Consider the following 6,310-nt stretch of genomic DNA (forward strand, 5'->3'; position numbering starts at 1 on the left):
TCCTCCCTTCTCTTTCTCCTATGCCTTCCTCCTTGCCTTGAGGATGGTTTCACTCCTATGCCACCCCTCCCTTCTTACTCTCGCATCCATCCCTGTTCCCTGCCAGCCAACCCTAACTCTGGGTATTTTATTTTATTATTTTATTTTATTTTATTTTATTTTTGAGACAGAGTCTTGCTCTGTCGCCCAGACTGGAGTGCAGTGATGTGATCTCAGCTCACTGCAATCTCTGCCTCCAGAGTTCAAGCGATTCTCCTGCCTCAGCCTCCCGAGTAGCTGGGATTACAGGAGCCCACCACCCCGCCCGGCTAATTTTTGTGTTTTTAGCAGAGACGAGGTTTCACCAGGTTGCTTAGGCTGGTCTTGAACTCCTGGGCTCAAGCCATCCACCTTCCTTGGCCTCCCAAAGTGCTGGGATACAAGCGTGAGCCACCGTGCCCAGCCTGGATCCTTCGTTTTAGACACCAGATTGTAATCCTGGGCTTCTGGAAGACCCTATCACTGTTTCTTTTCTGCTGGGAAACACATCATACCCTCTTCCAACCACTCACTGATGCTGTCTCCTAAGCCAAAGGCCCAGGCTGCAGTTTAGCTAGGTAGGGCCTTTCCAAGGTAGTAAATTCTTCTGGCACGGCCCCCTGCTGCCACCTACTGGCTGTATCCATCAACGCCTCTATGGGTATTGTTTCCTATTCAAGAGACCTGTGTAAAGGGAGTTAGTCTCTCAATCCCGTCATCCATCATGGGATAAGACTTTCATCTACCTAATTTTTTTTCTTTACAGTATTTTCACCCTGTTCTATTTTTAAAAGAAAAGTCCTTTAGCAAATCTATGTGCAAGCCACAGATGGTCTCACCATACTTACCCAAACCTAAAGAAACATCTCTGTATTTGGGCACTGCAATTTGCAAAAGGACAAAAGAGTCAAATGTATATCAGTTCTCATTAGCTCCCTGACAGCAATTATATTACAGTCAAATAAGTTGAATTGTGGATAATACATAAAATGCTAAATACCAAGTTTTCTTTGAAATTGGTAAAATATTTCGAAAATCTTTTGAAAACACTTCAAAACCAGACAAGATTTTTGTGTGTGTGAGAGACAGTCTCACTCTGTTGCCCAGGCTGGAATGCACTGGTGCGATCTCAGTTCACTGTAACCTCCACCTCCAGGGCTCAAGCGATTCTCGCACCTCAGCCTCCTGAGTAGCTGGGACTACAGGCGGCACCACCATGCTTGGCTAAGTTTTTGTATTTTTTGGTAGAGAGGGGGTTTCACCATGTTGGCTAGGCTGGTCTTGAACTCCTGACCTCAAGTGATCCACCTGCCTTGGCCTCCCAAAGTGTTGGGATTACAGGCGTGAGCCACTGTGCCTGGCCCCAGACAAGATTGTTCATTGTTGTTATTTTAACTTTAACACAGGCATAAAAACAAAATCTGTGGAAATACAACAAGAATTACTTTACAGACTGTTTGGCCCTTTAGAAATAAGGAGAGCTAAGAATGAAGAGTCAATTTGTGTTTATAGATGAAACTAATTTGTGAATGGGAAAAACTGAAAATGCATAAGAGTCCAAGCCTGGGCATTGGAGGGTAAGGATTAAGATTAGAATTCCTGACTACATCTCATTATTATGTTTCTTTCACCTTCCCCCCACCCAGGTTCCTGCTTTGTCTTCTCACTTCACATTGAACTTGTTTCTAGCACATGTACATACAGACATCCATCCTGTCATGACCTCTTGTTATAACAGGGGAGGTCAGTGGCACTGGAAATATATATTTTTTAATTTATTTATTTTTTAAAAATAATTTTGACCAAGCTCGGTAGCTCACACCTGTAATCCCAGCACTTTGGGTGGCTGAGGCGGGCAGATTCCTGAAGTAAGGAATTCAAGACCAGCCTGGTCAACATGGCAAAACCCTGTCTCTACTAAAAATACAAAAATTAGCCAGGTGTGGTGGTGCGCACCTGTAATCCCAGCTACTTGGGAGGCTGAGGCAAGAGAATCACTTGAACTCAGGAGGCAGAGGATGCAGCGAGCCAAGTTTGCACCACTGCACTCCAGCCTGGGTAAGAGAACAAGCCTCTGTGTCAAAAAAAAAAAAAATTGTAGAGATAGGGAGTCTTGCTTTGTTGCCCAGGTTGGTCTTGGACTCCTGGCCTCAAGAGATTCTCTTGCCTTGGCCTTCCAAAGTGCTGAGATTACAGGTGTGAGCCACCACATCTGGCCTGAAAATATTTTTTACAAAGTAGTGTATTATTATCATTATTATTATTATCATTATTTGAGAGGGAGTCTTGCTCTGTTGCCCAGGCTGGAGTGCAGTGGGGCGATCTCAGCTCACTGCAACCTCTGCCTCCGGGGTTCTAGTGATTATCCTGTCTCAGCCTCCTGAGTAGCTGGGACTACAGGCGCACGCTGCCACGCCTGGCTAATTTTTTTGTATCTTAGTAGAGATGGGGTTTCACCATGTTGCCCAGGCTGGTCTGGAACTCCTGAGCTCAGGCAATTCACCTGCCTCAGCCTCCCAAAGTGCTAGGATTACAGGTGTGGGCCACCACACTCGGCCATGGCAGTGTATTATTTTTAAGGGCAATGTAAGAGTTGGGAAAAGAGACTGGGTATGGTGGCCCATGCCTGTAATCCCAGCTCTTTGGGAGGCTGAGGAGGAAGGATCCCTTGAGGCCAAGAGTTTGAGACTAGTGTGGGCAACATAGCGAGACACCCATCTCTACCAAAAATAACAAAGTTAGCTGGGCGTGGTGGTGTGTGCCTGTAGTCCAAGCTCTTTGGGAGGCTGAGGTGGGAGGAGCCCCTGAGTCCAGGAGTTTGAGGCAGCAGTGATCTGTGTTCACGCCACTGCACTCCAGCCTGGGTGACAGAGTGAGACTCTGTCTCAAAAAAAGAAAGAAAGAAATTACATAAAACTTCTGTTGCCTGAAGTCTTAGAGCTTTGCAGACTCTGGGGTCACATCAAAATTATGAGCGAGGAGTCAACTTACAGACATTGCCCTGAAAGGTGGGAAAGGGAGAAGGTCTTTAATAAATGTTACCATGAAAATGTCATCATAAGCCAGCACGATGGCTCATGCCTGTAATCCCAACACTTTGGGTGGCCAAGGTGTGCAGATCACTTGAGGTCAGGAGTTCGAGACCAGCCTGGCCAACACGGTGAAACTCCATCTCTATTAAAAATACAACAACAAAAGAATTGGCTGGTGTGGTGGTGCACACCTGTAATCCCAGTTACTCAGGAGGCTGGGCCACGAGAATTGCTTGAAACTGGGAGGCAAAGGTTGCAGTGAGCTAAGATCGCCCACTGCACTCCATCGGGTGACAGAGTGAAACTCTGTCTCAAAAAAAAATAATAAGGCCGGGCACAGTGGCTCACGCCTGTAATCCCAGCAATTTGGGAGGCCAAGGCGGGTGGATCACCAGAGGTCGGGAGTTTGAGACCAGCCTGACCAACATGGAGAAACCCCATCTCTACTAAAAATAAAAAAAAATTAGCCGGGCGTGGTGGCACATGCCTGTAGTCCCAGCAACTCGGGAGGCTGAGGCAGGAGAATCACTTGAACTCTAGAGTTGGAGGTTGCGGTGAGCCAAGATCACGCCACTGCACTCCCTCCCGCTGGGCAACAAGAGCAAAACTCCATCTCAAAATAAAAAAAATAAAATAAAATAAAATAAATGCCATCATAGATTTGGTTCTTTCAGGTGGAGGGGCCAGGTAGATCAGCCCATGCTTCGTCAGGTGAACTTCTTGTTCTTGCCACAGGAATCTAGTGATGGGTATGTTAATGTTTGCATTAACACATGCCAATCCTGCCAGGGGGAAAACAGACGCTAATAGGCTGGGTGTAAAACATCTCAAGAAATTCTGTCAAATCCTAATAAAATAAGAGCAATTGTTAATTAAATTCAGTATTACAAAGCATTTCAATCCTTGGCCAATTATTTAATAGTGATTTTGAGCACTTACTAAGTACTCTGCTTTCACATACATTGTTTCTTTAAATCCTCACGACAATCCTATGAAAGCACCATACTATCATCAGCAGCACCATCCTTATTTATTTTACTTTTGAGACAGGGTCTCACTCTGTTGCCCAGGCTGGAGTGCAATCAGAGCTCACTGCAGCCTCGACTTCCTAGGCTCAAGTGATCCTCCCATTTCAGCCTCCCAAGTACCTGGGACCACAGGCACATGCCACCATGTCCAGCTAATTTTTAAATTTTTTGTAGCGATGGAGTCTGGCTATGTTGCCCAGACTGGTCTTGCACTCCTGGGCTCTGCCCCCCAAAGTGCCAGGCATGAGTCATCATGCCTGGCCTACATTATTTTAAATATTTAATAGCTCTTTGCATTTCCATGATTGGAAATTGCTTGTTCATGTCCTTTGCACTGCTCCCAGCCATTATCCCCATTTTACATAAGAGGAAAGTGAAGTTCAGGAATCTTAACTTGGCTGTGGTCACAAAGTTCCTGGGATTCAAGCCACTGTAATCTGACCTCACAGCTCATGCTCAAACACTGCACTGTTTTGCCTTCTGTGGCCCCCATGTTTACTTACAAAACTATAAAGGTACTTTAAAAGTTTACTATAATAAAATTTCTGGCTGGGTACGTTCGCCCATGCCTGTAATCCCAGCACTTTGGGAGGCCGAGACGGATGGATCACCTGAGGTCAGGAGCTCAAGACCAGCCTGACCAACATGGAGAAACCCCATCTCTACTAAAAATACAAAAATTAGCCAGGAGTGGTGGCAGACACCTGTAATCCCAGCTACTTGGGGGCTGAGGCAGAAGAATTGCTTGAACTCAGGAGGTGGAGGTTGCAGTGAGCTAAGATTGCACCACTGCACTCCAGCCTGGGCAACAAGAGAGAAAATCCATATAAATAAATAAATAAATAAATAAATAAAATTCCTACATGTGCACTTCACTTTGGAATAAGTGTATATGTGGTGACATTGTTGTTTGTTGCTTGTTGAAGAAACCCCAATTTTATTTAAGTATCTCTCCCTCCATTTGTTCAGCCTTTATAATACCAGCTCACCTTGAGGGGCAGGTCCTGAGAAGTCTAGGCCAGTCATGGTAATCCTACTGCCCTTACCTGAGATGCCAAATCCCAGGCTTACACCAATCAATCCAGCATTTCTCTCTGGGAACTGTTATGACTCCAGAGGTAATGACCAATGACCCAAACTGGCCTAAGAGGCGTCAAGTAGAGAACATTTATTCCTTGGTTTGATTGTAAATTTTCCCTCTTCTCTCTCCCCCTTTCCCTCCCTCACTCACTCCCTCACTTCCACTCTCTCTTTCTTGTCCCCCTTTCTTAACTCCTCACCTCTTTGTCTCTATGTCTATCTCTGTCTTTCTCACTCTTTGTCTCTCTCTCCTATACACACACACACACACAAACACACGCATGCACGTGCACACACACAGCTGTCAACCTGAGACTGCACCTACACCAACCATCCCAAGAAAGAGCTGAAAAACAAAGCCTATTCCACTCATTCTAACTGCAAGTTTTGCAATGGTTACAGATAAAGAAAACTGCATCTGGGACAAGACCAAAGTCATTTACTTCTCTCTTCTCCCTACTGATGACAACTCCAATTCTGCTTTGGCTCAGGAAGTTACCTACTTTTCAGGTGCTCCCTGATGCCCACTGGCTGTATAAAGCCTTTAATCTCTATTTGAATCATTTCATTTATTTCTTTGTTGCTATCCACTTGTCCCAACATACTGTATTAAATATCCCATTCAGTAGTCTTCCAAAGAAGGTGGGAGTAGGGGTAGGAGCAGTCCACTCAGCAACTGGAGTAGGAGGAGAATTTTATCATTGACATTCTTCAGAATCACTGATGCCTGATGATGATAAAAATAATGGCATGAACCCAGGAGGTGGAGCTTGCAGTGAGCCGAGATCGCGCCACTGCACTCCAGCCTGGGTGACAGAGCGAGACTCCGTCTCAAAAAAAAAAAAAAAGACTGATTATCTGTCCTTATTATTGTTTGTAAATTCTTCATAACAGTGAACCTCTATGTTGTCTATACTTAGGGTGAGCCATCCCTCTGTCCCTCTTCTAGCTTGGTACTCTATTGAGTCCATTATTTTTCTACTAATTCAATTATTATGTATCAATTTCCATTCCTGGGTTTCCTCTTCTATTCCCTTGGTCTATCTCTTTATATTCTAGTTCACTCTCTTTTTTTTTTTTATTTTTTTTTATTTTTTGAGACAAGGTTTCACTTTGTCTCCCAAGCTGGAGTGCAGTGGCACAATCATGGCT

Source organism: Trachypithecus francoisi, unplaced genomic scaffold (assembly GCF_009764315.1).
Source record: "Trachypithecus francoisi isolate TF-2019V2 unplaced genomic scaffold, Tfra_2.0 Lachesis_group6, whole genome shotgun sequence".
Taxonomy (NCBI): domain Eukaryota; kingdom Metazoa; phylum Chordata; class Mammalia; order Primates; family Cercopithecidae; genus Trachypithecus; species Trachypithecus francoisi.